The following is a 15,431-nucleotide window of genomic DNA, read 5'->3' as shown; positions in this document are numbered from 1 at the left end:
CCGCTTGGCTTTTCCATGACCGGGCCATGATGGAGGCTATGTTTCTCCCCGTGGCCCACAAGAGCATCGTGCATTAATTCCATCATGGCATTAATCAGGCTGTTGGATGGGAATAACACCGTGGTGGGCTAAAAACTTCCTCCTCCCAAAAGATATCCAGGTCCTAATCCCTGGAACCTGAGAACCGTGCCTTTGTTTGGAAAAAGGGTCTTTGCAGATGGGATTAAGTTCAGGATCTTGAGATAAAGACATTGTCCTGAATTATTGTAGAGGGCCCGAAATGCCCTTACGCGTGTCCTTATAAAAGATGCAGAGGGAGATTCCACAGACAGAAAAGGAGGAGGCCATGTGACCACAGAGGCAGAGATTGAATTGATTGATGTGGCCACAAGTCAAAGAGGGTCTGGAACCACCAGATGCTGGAAGGAACAGACTCTCTCCCAGAGCCTCGGGAGGGAATACAGCCTTGCTGACACCTTGATTTTGGCTCAGTGGTACTGATTTTAGACTTTTGGCCTCTGGAACTGTGGTGGAAGAATATTCTATTGTTTTAAGCCACACGGTTTGCAGTACTTTGTGTCAACCTTAAAAATAAAACTGCCAGATGACATGATACTCAATGCCAAAAACTCAAAAGACTCCACCAAAAAGTTGCTGTGAATTCAGCAAAGTCACAGGATAGAAAGTCAATGTGCAGAAATCTGTTGCATTTCTATACACCAATAATAAAGCAGCAGAAAAAGAAATCAAGAGGCGCCTGGGCGGCTCAGTTGGTTAAGCATCCAACTCTTGGTTTCGGCTCAGCTCATCATCTCACACGCTTCATGGATTTTAGCCCCACATCTGGCTCTGCACTGACAACGCAGAGTCTGCCTGGGATTCTATCTCCCTCTCTCTGCCCCTCCCCTGTATGCTCTCTCTCTCTCTCTCTCTCTCTCGCCCTTTCTCTCAAAACAAAAACAAAAAAAGGAAGAAAGAAGGAAAGAAAGAAAGAGAAATCAAGACATCAATCCCATTTGCAATTGCACCAAAAACAATTAGATACCTAGGAATAAACCTGAGTAAAGAGGTAAAAGATCTGTACTCTGAAAACTATAGAAAACTTATGAAGGAAATTGAAGATACAAAGAAATGGAAAAACATTCCATGGTCATGAATTAGAAGAATACACATTGTTAAAATGTCTACGCTACCCAAAGCAATCTACACATTTAATGCAGTCCCCATCAAAATACCATCAGCATTTTTCGCAGAGCTAGAACAAACAATCCTAAAATTTGTATGGAACCACAAAAGACCCCGAATAGCCAAAGCAATCCTGAAAAATAAAAACAAAATTGGAGGCACCACGAGTCTGGATTGCAAGCTATATTATAAAGCTTCAGTCATCGGGGCGCCTGGATGGCTCAGTCGGTTGAGCGTCCAACTTCGGCTCAGGTCACGATCTCGCGGTCCGTGAGTTCGAGCCCCGGGTCGGGCTCTGGGCTGACAGCTCGGAGCCTGGAGTCTGCTTCCGATTCTGTGTCTCCCTCTCTCTCTGCCCCTCCCCCGTTCATGCTCTGTCTCTCTCTGTCTCAAAAACAAATAAAAAAAAAAAAGTTAATAAAAAAAAATTTTTTTAATAAAAAAAAAATAAAGCTTCAGTCATCAAGACAGTATGGTGCTAGCACAGAAATAGACGCATAAGTCAATGGAACAGAGTAGAAAACCCAGAAAGGGACCCACAACTATATGGTCAACTAATCTTCGAGAAAGCAGCAAAGACTATCCAATGGTAAAAAGTCTCATCAACAAATGGTGCTGGGAAAACTGGACAGCAACATGCAAATGTTGTTCTTTTACCCCGTGGACAAAAATAAATTCAAAATGGAGGAAAGACCTAACTGTGAGACAGGAAACCATCAAAATGCTAGAGGAGAACATAAGCAGCAACCTCTTTGATCTCTGCCAGAGCAGCTTCTTACTAGGCAGGTCACCAGAGGCAAGGGAAACAAAAGCAACAATGAACTTTTAGGACTTCATCAAGATAAAAAAAAACTTCAGTACAGCAGTACAGCGAAGGAAACAATCAACAAAACTAAAAGGCAGTGAGTGGGAGAAGATATTTGCAAAGGACATATCTGCTAAAGGGTTAGTATCCAAAATCCATGAAGAATGTATCACTCACCACCCAAAAAACAAATAATTCAGTTAAAAAATGGGCAGAAGACATGAACAGTCACTTTTCCAAAGAAGACATCCAGATGGCCAACAGACACATGAAAAAATGCTCAACATCACTCATCACCAGGGAAAGACAAGTCAAACTCAAGATGAGATACCACCTCACACCTGTCAGAATGTTAAAACTAACAACACAAGAAACAATGGGTGTTGGCGAGGATGTGCAGAAAGGGGAACCCTCATGCGCTGTTGGTGGGAATGCAAACTGGTGCAGCTGCTCTGGAAAACAGTGTGGAGGTTCCTCAAAGAGTGAAAAATAGAACTGCCCTATGACCCAGCCATTGCATTACTAGGTATTTATCCAAAGGATACAAAAATACAGATTTGAAGGGGTACATGCACCCTGATGTTTATAGCAGCATTATCAACAATAATCAAACTATGGAGAATGCCCCAATGTCCATCAACTGATGAATGGATAAAGAAGATGTGGTGTAGGGGTGCCTGGGGGGCTCAGTCAGTTAAGCGTCTGACTTCAGCTCAGGTCATGATCTCATGGTCCATGAGTTCAAGCCCCACATCGGGCTCCATGCTGACAGCGTGCTTGAGATTCTCTCTCTCTCCCTCTCTCTCTGCTCACTCTCTCTCTCAAAATAAATAAATAAACTATAAAAAAATTTTAAGAAAAAGTTGTGGCATATATATATACATATGTGTGTGTGTGTGTGTGTGTGTATGGGAATATTACTCAGCCATTGAAAAGAATAAAAGCTCACCATTTGCAACAATGTGGGTGGAGATAGAGTGTATATTATGCTAGGTCAGATAAGTCAGTCAGAAAGAGACAAATACCATATGATTTCATTCATATGTGGAATTTAAGAAACAAAACAGATGAATATATGGGAGGGGGGAAAAGAGAGAGAGGGAAACAAACCATAAGAGACTCTTAAAGGTAGAGAACAAACTGAGGATTGATGGAGGGAAGTGGGGAGGGGGGATGGGCTAAATAGGTGATGGGTATTAACGAGGGCACTTGTTATGATGGGCACTGGGTGTGACATATAGGGAAGTGCTAAATCACTGAATTCTCCTGAAACCAATATTGCACTGTATGCTAACTAACTAGAATTTAAATTAAAATTTGAAAAGAAAAAAAATTAAGTATAAAAAACAAAGAAAAAAATAAAACTGCCAGTTAGGGGCACCTGGGTGGCTCAGTGGATTGTCGTAGACTCTGGGTCTAAAGTTCTCTCTTGTCTAGTAAAACAGTAGGATGCAGGATTGAAAGCAAGAAATGGCTAATGTCCGGGAAAAGACAAGAGCCCTGAATAAGGGTCCTTGCCCCGTTTTTATTAGGATCAGAAGGCTTACAAACACGGTGATGGACGTGCACAAAGGGACAAGGAATCTGTGAACACTAACTTGTGGGCGTGAGGGAAAGGGAGTCTTCAGGATGTTTGTGGTTGGGGGTTTGGGTTAATACAAAACAAAATCCGGGCGCCGGGCAGGCGGGAGGAAGGTTGTTTACAGCGGACAGGAGGCAGCACCTCTGTTTTTCTTACCCTGGGGGATGAGACAGCGGCAATAACCTCAGGGTTGACAAGGCACCTTTTCTTTTGTTAACCATCTCTGCTCTGGGCTGCTTTGCCTGCAGCGCAGTGGTCCATAGTCCACTGGCCCTATCCTCCTGTGAAAGCACCTTTTCAGCTATAGTACTAAATTGGGGTGACTTCACCCTGATTATCTAATCCTGTTTATTTCATATACCTATGTATTGGGCACCTTTGCGCCATTCTTATTTTAGGCCTTTGTCTCTCCCTATTTGGGGGGCTTTCACCTCCTCTCTATTTGGGGTGCCTTTGCACCTCCCTATTCTCAAGGTGTCTTTGCACCCCCTATTCTTGGGGTGCCAATCTGATTTACTCAAACTCGGGTGTGAGCATTTTATGACTTTGTATTTCTTTAGGTCTTGTTAACCCATTGGTGTAAGCCCGGGGGGGTTCCTAAGCTTATCGCTCATAGTCGATTAAGCGTCCAACTCTTGATCTCAGCTCAGGTCTTGATTTCAGGGTTGTGCGTTCAAGCCCCACATTGGATTCTGCACTAGACACCATGCCTGCTTTAAAAGACAATGAATTAGTCAATTAATTAATTAATAAAACTGCCAGTTATTTTACCAGCAAACGATGGGTTGATTTGGGAATAGCAGAGAATCGCGATCAGGCACAAGGAAGATGTGGCAAAACCATAGGCAAGTCTGGAAAACAAAGAAGACCACTCTTTTATAGAGGACAGGAGGGAGGTGGGAAGGGCCGTTATAAACAAAAAGCCCATTGGAGTAAACTGGGAGCTGGAAGTAATAGTGGCTTTTCATTGGCTGAGCTGAGGCTGTCTCTCATTGGTGGCACTGTTGCTGGTGGGAGGAGAAAACCTTCCTCCTCCTTCTGGGATAATGAGTAATATCAACTAGCAAGGTACCTCCCTTTCTGCTGGGTCTGCAATGAGATTAGTGCTGGGCATGAGAACTTCCCCTGCCTGCCTCCTGATTCTGTTCGAAATGAGGTTTCCTTGTATGGATTTTCATATCTGTTACAGCAATCATGGGAAACTCCTACCCACGGGGAAATGACCTCACTCGGGAAGCAGCCTGGCTCGTGTTCCAATTCTGACTTTGCCATTACTAGCTGAGTGACCTCGGCAAGATGCTTAACATCTAGCCGCTCTAGCTTTCTACTCTGTAACATGGAAGGTGATGAAAAGGATGCCCATCTCGGAGATAATTATGGATTCAATGTGGGAAGTGCATCAAATAACATCTGGTCTATAATCATTCTTGTAAGGGGTTTTCTTACCGAAATAAAAACGAACAACTTTGAATTTATCAGCTAAGTGGTGAGAATCTATATTCACGAGATCATTGAAAAGCATCCTTTTTGGTCAGATTTTATGTCCGGTAATATGTTTCATGGCCTGAGCTTTTAGTAGAACATAACGATGACAATGTACGTTAATGATAATAATACAGATGAACGGAAGCGAGGGGAAGCAAAAATAAGATAAAAACAGGGAAGGGGGACAAACCATAAGAGACTCTTATATACAGAGAACCGAGGGTTGCTGGAGGGGTGTTGGGTGGGGGGATGGGCTAAACGGGTGAGGGGCATTAAGGAGGGCACTTGTTGGGATGAGCACGGGGTATTAGATGTAGGGAATGAATCACTAGATTCTACTCCTGAAATCATTATTGCACTATATGTTAACTAACTTGGATGTAAATTTCAAAAAAAAAAAAAGATTAATAAACTAAAAATGATAAGGATAATAATATAATCATTGCTAATGTATGTCAAGGGCTCACGTTTGTCGGGCGTTGCTCTAAGTCCTTCCAACCCCCCACCCCCTGTGTACTGTGGCCCCGTTGTACTCCCCCTATATTCAGATGAGGCGGCTAAGACACAGGTTCCAGGGCTCACCCCACATCACGTGTTTTGTTGGAATTCACAGCAGGGACGGACGGGACACCGGACAATTGGGCACAAACTCAAGGCTTTAAGAAAGCAGGCGGCTGTTTAGAGAGAAAGAGGGATGATTTCAAGATCAGGGATTCTACTGACTCCAGCAGGATGGGGGGTTCCCAAGGTACAGAATTCTGATTCAAGTACAAATGATTCAAGAAAGGAATACAATGCGAAAGAAAGAAAAAAACAAAACCACATCGCATTATAAGCCGGATTGTGTCTACCCAAAAGTTCCCGTGTTGAGGCCCTGACCTCCGGTGTCTCAGAATGTGACTGCGTTTGGAGACGGACCCGTTAAAGAGGTGACTGAGTTAAAACGAGGTCATCAGGGTGGGGCCCCCATACAATGCGCCTGGTGTCCTTAGGAGAAGAGGCGATCAGGACGCAGAGAGACACAACACGGATGTGCGCAAAGAAAGGGCCGCCTGAAGACACAGCGAGAAGACGGTCATCTGCTAGCCAAGGAGAGAAGACTCAGGAGAGACCGACTCTGTCAACACCTTTGTCTCTGACTTCCAACCTCCAGAACTGTGAGAAAGAAACGTCCGCTGTCGGACGGAGCCGCCCAGGCTGTGGGACTCGGCTGTGGCAGCTGAGGCGAACTGAGGCAGACGGTAGGAGAAAATAACCGGTGGCCCCGGGGCGGCCACACCACTTCTTATAGTTCAAGGACGTCATCGGGAAGGCTCAGCCGGCTCAGGTTTCTGAAGGTCTTGCACAAGCCTGGAAAGGAAGGTCATGTATTAAGCGCCTGCTGTATACACAGCACCGAACCGAGAAACGTGAGAGGCCAAGAAGAGTTGCTCAGAGAGCCCTCCAGGGCAAAGACAGCACGTCTGGACTTGGACACTGCCTCACAGGCTAACAGAACTTGCAACGTGCGACCCATCTCTTGGTCAACAAGATTGGGGAGATTATAGTGAGTGAGAAGTTGCCGACACCGTGGACGCAAAGAGTTACCACATTTTCAGAAAGGGTTTTGGGGGGGGGGTGGGGAAAGAAAGATTTGGGAAACGATAAACCATTAAGATTAAGTCTGATTCACCAGGAAAAAAAAAGTTAATATCGAGGATGAATTATTGAATGGACGGTTTCGAATCCTGTCAACGTAGCCTCGTTTCTTTCCACGGACTAGGTGACTTATACGGTGAATTAGTGAGATCTTTCAGTTTCCCCTTCACAGGGTTTCTCACAACACTAGTGTTCCTTAAAATGGTAACCAAAACAAGGGGAGTGATCATTGAGGAATTGGGGAAGCACTGGGTTAAACAAAATGAGCTGGAAAACATATTATTATTGCGGGATTCTTCAGGGCATATAGTAAACCGACTCATGCAGGGCATTTTCCCAGAAGGCGAATACGGCACAGATCATTTTTAAACATTTCATAAGATCCTTATTTGGAAGAGGACCCATAGATACAGGCGCCAGTCAAGGAACAGAGATTGGAAATTGCTACAACTGACAATGCATATCTGGATTTTGGCAGGTCGTGTAACGACATGTTAGTGAGAACCAGGTGGAAAATAGGAGGAAAGATAGCCGAGGCAGTAATTAATTAGAAGGAATTGTGGCCAACAAAGCAAATAGTTAATGACTTCACACAGCATAAAGAATCCGCAGATAGAATAACGTTCTGGAAGCCATTCCTTTCAAATGTGCAGATAAGACAAAGCTGAGGTGAGCAATGAGCATGTCAAATGAGATATTCAACAAGACTTTGACAATCAATGGTTGACTAAAACCAACAAGATACCCTTACCAGGGGTTATTCATTGAATTGAGGTTTCCTTCTTTCTTTCTTTCTTTCTTTCTTTCTTTCTTTCTTTCTTTCTTTCTTTCTTTCTTCTTAATGTTTATTTATTTTTGAGAGAGAGAGAGAGACAGACAGAGTGTGAGCGGGGTTGGGGCAGAAAGAGAGGAAGGCACAGAATCCAAAGCAAGCTCCAGGCTCTGAGCTGTCAGCACAGAGCCCTGCGCGGGGCTCGAACTCACGAACCGAGAGATCCTGACTTGAGCAAAAATCAAGAGCGAGATGCTTAACCAACTGAGTCACCCAGATGCCCCTGAACTGAAGTTTCTCATGACTGAGTGCCGCAAAGAAAGCAAGAATTGAAAATGAGCTAGGGAATGTATTTGACCTCAAACTCATCCAGTGGTAACCGTGTGTGACGTGTCTCCTAGAAAGCGAGGTAACCTGTTCTTGCATTCTCCGAATCCCAGTGTGTGGGCTCCGAGGACCACCTGCTGAGCCCTCCACAGCGTTGACATTGGCCCATCCTGTTTTCTAGAGAAACACCAGCCAGTGCACCTGGGTTAAGGACACGAGGGAGTTCTTTTTCGCTATCAGTTTCAAATTATTTCAAAATAAAAACTTGAAAAAAAAAAATAAGAGGAAACGCTAAGTATACAGGGCCTTTGTCAGATCGTATATGGAAAATTATATTTTGGTCCTGGTACCACAGTGAAAACCTGCCACACACTGTGAAAAGGGTGGCAGTTGGGGTGCCTGGGTGGCTCAGTTGGCTACGTGTCCGACTTTGCCTCAGGTCATGATCTTGCAGTTCATGAGTTTGAGCCCCACGTCAGGCTCTGTGCTGACAGCTCCGAGCCTGGAGCCTGCTTCCGATTCTGTGTCTCCCTCTCTCTCTGCCTCTCCCCTGCCCCTGCTCTGTCTCTCTCTGTCTCTCAAAAATGAATAAACGTTCAAAAAAAAAAAAAAAAAAAAAAAAAGGAAAGGGTGGCAGAATAGGGATGTTTTTAAAAGAAGCAGAGGTGTGATGGGGGCTGACCTGTCCTCGGCTGTCTTGTGAAGGATTAACGAGAAGGCAGAACAGTGCAGCTGGGCTTGAGGAGGCAGACTTCAGCTCCTGGAAGGAAGACCATCCATCCATCCATCCCTTTGGCCTTAGAGGCAACAAGCAGCCTCAGAAGGTGATGGTCTCCTTCCAGCATGAAGGTGATCAGTCAGGGCTGACCTGGGTTGCAGTTTGAGCTGGACGCAATGACATCTAAGGAGCCTTAGATATGACACCCTACCTCGCTGGGTGTCTATAAAGCCATTTTCAATGCTCAGAGGAGGCAGAATTTCAGATGGCCCATCCCAAGACTCACGGTCACTGGTTGTGTGCCCACAGACGAGCTCACTTTATCCCATAGTTTTGTCCTAATCGAGAATGAATCCTAGAGGGCTAGTCTCCAAAATATATACATAATTTATACAACTCAACACCAATAAAACAAAGAATCTGATTAAAAATGGGCAGAGGACCTGCACAGGCGTTTTTCCAAAGAAGACAAACAACTGGCCAGCAGACACATGAAGAGATGCTCAACATCACTCATCGTCAGGGAGGCGCAAATCAAAACCACAATGAGATATCACCTCGCGCCTGTCAGGATGGCTAATATCAAAAAGACAAGAAATAACAAGTGTTGGTGAGGACGTGGAGAAAAAGACAGCCTCGTGCACTGTTGGTGGAAATGCAAACTGCTATAGCCACTGTGGGAACAGTATGGAGGTTTCTCAAAAGATAAAAAATAGAATCACCATATGATTCAGTAATTCCAGTAATTCCACTACTGGGTTTTTACCCAAAGAAAATGAAAACACTGAACCGATCCTGGGTGGCTCAGCCAGTTGAGCATCTGACTCTTGGTTTTGGCTCAGGGTTGGAATCTCAGGGTTGTGAAATCGAGCCCCGAGTCAGGATCCACATGGAGCCTGCTTGAGATTCTCTCTCTCTCCCTCTGCCCTTCACTTCAGCTCATGTCCTCTCTCTCTCTCTCTCTGTAAAATTTGTTTTAAATATGAAAAATACTAATTTAAAAAGATATATGCACTTCTATGTTTATTGTAGTATTGTTTACAATAACCAAGTTATGGAAGCGACCTAAGTGTCCATCAATAGATGAACGGATAAAGAAAATGAGGTACATATATATACAATGGAATATTACTCCGCTATAAAAAAGAACGAGATCTTGCCATTTGGGACAACACGGATGAACCGAGAGGGTATGCCCTTAAGTGAAGTAATTCAGACAGAGAAAGACAAATAGGATACGATTTCATTTATATGTGGAATCCAAAAAGCAACATACATGAACAAACAAAAACCAGAAACAAAATCATAAATACAGAGAACGGACTGATGGTGGCCAGAGGGGAGGGGATTGGGCGAATGGCCAAAATAGGTGAAGGGGGTTAAGAGGTACAGGCTTCCAGTTATAAAACACGTAAGTCATGGGGTTGAAAAGTACAGCGCTGAGAATCAGTCAATAACATTGTAATAACATTGTAAGGTGACAGATGGTAACTACACTTATCATGGTGAGCGCAGAGTAGAGAATTGCGGAACGCTTGAAACTAATGTAACATTGCATGTCGATTACACTTCAATTAAAAAATCATAATGGGCGGGACAGAGAATGAATCCTAGAATTAGAATACAATAAATTGCCCATGGCTCTAGATTCCAGAGGACCTCAGAGCCATAATGAGAAATGATTTGTAGCTAGTGAAGATGAATATATAAAACTTAAGGGCAATTGTACTGGGTTGAATAAAGCCCCTCCAAAATTCATGTCCACCCAAAACCTCAGAATGTGGCCTTATTTGAAAATAGCGTCTTGGCAGATATAATTAATTAATTTAAGATGAGGTCATACTAGATTAGGGTAGACTCTAGTGCATTGCTTGATGTCCTTTTAAGAAGAGATACACAGACAAACACGGGAAGAAGGTCATGTGAATTTGGAAGCAGACGTTGGAGCAAATGTTCTACAAGCCAAGAAATGCCAAGGATTGCAGGCCACCATCAGAAACTAGGTATAATCCTGCCCAGAACCTTTGGAAGGAGCACAGCCCTGCCACATCTTGCTTTCAGACTTCTAATCTCTAGAACCATGAGAAAATAAATTTTTGTCATTTTAAACCACTCAGTTTGCTGTAATTTCCTTCTTTCTTTCTTTCTTTTCTTTCTTTCTTTCTTTCTTTTTTTTTTTTTTTTTTTAGTGTTTATTTATTTATATTGAGAGAGAGAAGGAGAGAAAGAGAGAGAGAGAATCCCAAGCAGCCTCCGTGCTGTAAGCACAGAGTCAGACGGGGGGCTCGATGCAGCAAACTGTGAGATCATAACCTGAGCTGAGATTAAGAGTCGGACACTCAACCGACTGAGCCACCCAAGCGCCCCGGTTTGCTGTGATTTCTTAAGGCGGCCACAGGAAACTAACCTTGCGGTGAAAGGCTGACCAGGTATAGCCTCTTCTTAGTGTTTACAATGGGAAGGAGCGACAGCAGGTATTCATCGTATGGGAACCTGATACCCCCCTTCAGCCACAGACTTCCGCGAGTTGTCTCAAATCCTGAGCTCTCTAATTCAGACAATGCTCAAGCCAAGCCACTTCCTTGAAAAGTGAAAATAAGTTAATTAATTAATTAACTCAATAAAAGGTCTGTCTCAAGCGATGGAGACTTCACGTGATTTTCTCCCTGAGTCAAGTTCGCATCTGTCTCCTGGCTGCTTCCCTGCTCCCGCCCGGTCCGAGCAGACCCCCAACAATGCCTTTGTTTCTGGGCCCATTGGAACTCTTCACGGAGCACCCACTACCAGTGGGCCAGCACTTTATGAGTCCAGACTCACTGCCCTTGGTTTGTGACTACAAATGTACCCAAAAGACTACACAATGAGAGTAAAGCCTCTGGGCGGGAGAAATCATGATAGGGACAGACCCTAGATTGGATCCAATAATCTGCACAAACAGGAAACACAGGGTAGCTGAGGCTCCCCCTCCTTTGGGGGCCCGCATTGCACCCGTGACCGGGGGGCGCGGGATAACAGCCAATCCCTAGTCGGCAATCTCTACGCGCAGGCCCAGTTGTAAGTAAGCATGTTCGCATTTTTTACTCAATTCCCACAGCAACCCTATGAACCAGTTATTATTTGCCTCACTTTTCAAAGGCTGAAACTGAAACGGAGAGAGACTGAGTAACTTACCTGAGATCACGCAGGGAAGAAGCGACAGCAGGGATCTGAACCTAGGTGGTCTGGCTCCAGCGTCTGTGCTCGTACCCATCCGTGACAGGCGGGCTGGGAAGGCCACCTGTGATCCCCATCTCCTGGTATTCACCCCTCTGAGGAATCCCTTCCTCTTGAGTCTGGATGGTACCTATCACTCGATAGAATGTGGCAAAGTCAAAGGGACACCACTTCTGTATTTTAGCTACAGATGATGGTAGTTTCCATTTTGCTAGGAGGCTCTCTCTATTGCCTTCTTGGCCCACACACATTGAAGAAGCAAGCAGCCATGGTAGAAAGGCCCCCGTGGCAAGGAACTGGAGTTGCCTCCAGCAAAGACTTGAGGTCCTCAGTCCAACAACCCTAAAGAAACTGAGTCCGGGGCACCTGGGTGGCTCAGTTGGTTGAGCATCCACCTTCAGCTCAGGTCACGATCTCACAGTTCGTGGGTTCGAGCCCCGTGTGCTGAAAGGTCAGAGCCTGGAGCTTGCTTCGTATTCTCTGTCTCCCCCTCTCTCTCTCTCTGCCCCTCCCCCATTCATAGTTTCCCTCTCTCTCTCTCTCTCTCAAAATAAATAAAAACATTAAAAAAAAAGTTTTTTTAGGGAAACTGAGTTCTTCCAACAACCATGTGAGCTTCAAAATGGGTTCTGCCCCAGTGGACACTAGCCCTGGCTGATACCTTGGGAGACCTTGAACAGAGAAGCCAGCTAAGCTGTGCCTGAATTCTGATCTACAGAAACTATGAGATGAGTGTTGTTTTAAGCTATTGAGTGTGGGGTTATTTGTTATGCAGCAACAGATAACTGATACAGCCCCCTGAGATGGAGTCCCAACTTAGCCATAAACCCGCTGACCATGCACCGTCCCGCGCCTCGGGTTTCTCATCAATTCAGTGAGAGAGGGGCTACTTTCATTCATTCACTCAACAACTATTTGCTGAGCAACTACTTGGTGCCAGGTGAGGTTCTAAATGCCAGGAATACAACAGAAGATGACTGTGGCAGAGTCCCTGCCTTCATGCGACTTACATTTCAGGGAAGGGAGAAAGATGTGATGGTTAATTTTACGTGTCAACGTGGCCGGGACAGGGGGTGCTCAGATATTTGGCTAAACATCATTCTGGGTCTAGCCAAACCCCACCCCACAGTGTTTGGGGGTGGGGTGTTTGGGGATGAGATTAACATCTGATTCTGTAGACTGAGGAAAGCAGATCATCTAATCTGCTGGAGGCCTAAATAGAACCAAAGAGAGAATTTATTGTGAGCTGCAACATTGGTCTTCCTCTGCACGTGAACTGAAACCTACACCATCAGCTTGCCTGGGGCTCCAGCTTGCCAAGAGCAGACCGCGGGACTCCTCAGCCTCCACGATTTAATGTGAGATAATTCCTGCAATTAATCTGCTTGGTGCTGCTGTTCTAGAGAACTCCGACTAACACCGTGGACGATGAGCATACGTAAATACATCACGTGACAGATTGCAATAAGTGCCATGGGGACAAAAGCAATTATGAAATGTCTCTTATGTCGGTTGTATCACACACACTCATGTAACTAGACATCGTCTTCTATCAGGCTCCCCTCTCAAAGACGAGACATCCAAGCAGCATTATTTTTCAAAGAATTATAAGACTAAGGACACACACACACAAATCAAAGCAAAACTGGTTAGAGCCAATAACCTGGGCAGGTCCTCCTGTAAGGGACAAAAAGCTAGCCATAAAAAAGATAAAGAGCCTATTCTACTTGAACAGAATCCCCTGGATGGCAGACCCAAGTCTTCTGTCCCTGGTTCTGTGCCTTCAACTCTAAATCTGTATTGGTCACCCTCACTGGGTCAGCAAAGGTCACTCGGATGCCCCAAGTCAACTAGCATGGGGAGCTTATTGGGTCCAGGCCTGGAGGAGAAAGGGAGGAACCATCACCCCACAGAGAGTTGGGGTCAGTGGCAGGGTCTATGGCTTCTTGTTGAGAGACACAGCCAACTCACGGAGACTCCTTCAGGAAAGGAGCCCACTTCACTGTTCTGCCACCCCCAAATCTTGAGCTGATGCCTTCCACTGACAAAATCCAAAGACAGGGGTAAAGGACTCTGTTGATGCATTTTTTTTTTTATATATATGAAATTTATTGTTGTTGATGCATTTTATACAAGTCTCCCAGAGCACAGAGCAGGGCAGATGAGGTGAGAGGGGTTCTGGGGGCGGGGGGCAGATGGAAAGCCTCCAGCACCCCAGGGAAGCCATATGAAAAAGGATAAGAATAAGAGCAAAGATAATGAAGAAGCAAATTTAGATCCATGACAATTGGCATTTTTTTGCAAAAAGGCTTTTTAGGATTTATACTTAACATCTTATCATCGTCTTTACATGTATCAGATTTTTGAGATGTGTAAAGCATTTGGAAGAGTAATCAATGTATTGGCTTGTAATTGGCATCAAGTTTTCATTTGGAAGAGTTTAATTCATTACGTTTTTATCTCTATTAAAATGTTTGCGGAGCTCTAATCTGTAAAATCATTTTTTGATAGAATAGTTATCTAAGCAGAATGTGAATATTTAGACAACCATTAACTGTCTAAAAACAAATAACAGGGGCACTTGGGTGGCTCATTCGGTTAAGCATCCAACTCGTGGTTTGGGCTCAGGTCATGATCTCCCAGTTCGTTCAGGTCATGGTCTCCCGGTTCGTGGGTTCGAGCCCCGCGTCAGTCTCTGCACTGACAGCTTGGAGCCTTCGGGGAATTCTTTCTCTCTCTGCCCCTCTCCCACTCCTGCTTTCTCTCTCTCTCTCTCTCTCTCTCTCTCTCTCTCCCTCTCTCTCCCACCCCCCAAAATAAATAAATAAATTTAAAACATTGTTTTAAATTTAAAAACAAATAACAATTTAGTGTAGGTTCCTCGTAGTGTACGAAAGCCCTTTGGACATTAAACTATTAAAATGGGGTGAGTCCAGGGTCACTGTGAGCCGGGAGAGACATAAGCACCGGGTGTGATCACACCTCTTCTTCCCCAAGGTCACCTGCTGATCCTGTCCTGTGTTGGCCCCGGAGTCTAGTTCTAGAGTCCAGAGTTTCTTAACTTGAGGGACCTTTTATGTGGCATTGGGTAGAACTGGAGCTTGCGAGGGTTTCAAAGGCAGTGAAAAGACAAATAACCCAATTTGAAAATGGGCAAAGGGTCCATATAGACGTTCCTCCAAAGAAGATGAACCAATGGCCAAGGTGCACACGAGAAGTTGCTCAGTGGCCATCAGGGAAAGGAAAGTCACACCACAGTGAGATTCCACTGGATACCCTCCAAGATGCTATAAGGAAAGAGACACCCAATAAGTGTTCGAAGAGATGGGGAGACATCAGAACCCTCATTTCTTGCTGGTGGCGTTGTGAAACGGGGCGGCCACCTCAGAAAACGGTCTGGCCGGTCTTTCAAAGATCGCGCAGAATCGCTATGTGACCGGGTGATTTCACTCTTAGGTATGTGGCCAAAGGGAGAGGAAAACCTATGTCCATACAAGAGTTTGCATGTGTAGTAGCCAGAAAGTAGAGAAAACCCAAATATTCATCAACAGAGGAATGGATAAGTAAAATGTGGTATATGCGTACAATGGAATGTTGCTTGGCAATACGGGGAGTGAAGGATTAATACATACAACGGCAGGGATGCGGCTTGAAAACACACGCCCTTCTCATTGCCTGCAGGCCCTACACACTCCTGGCCTGGCCT

Source organism: Leopardus geoffroyi, chromosome C2 (genome assembly GCF_018350155.1).
Source record: "Leopardus geoffroyi isolate Oge1 chromosome C2, O.geoffroyi_Oge1_pat1.0, whole genome shotgun sequence".
Lineage (NCBI taxonomy): Eukaryota > Metazoa > Chordata > Mammalia > Carnivora > Felidae > Leopardus > Leopardus geoffroyi.
Note: the sequence above shows the minus strand (reverse complement) of the source record.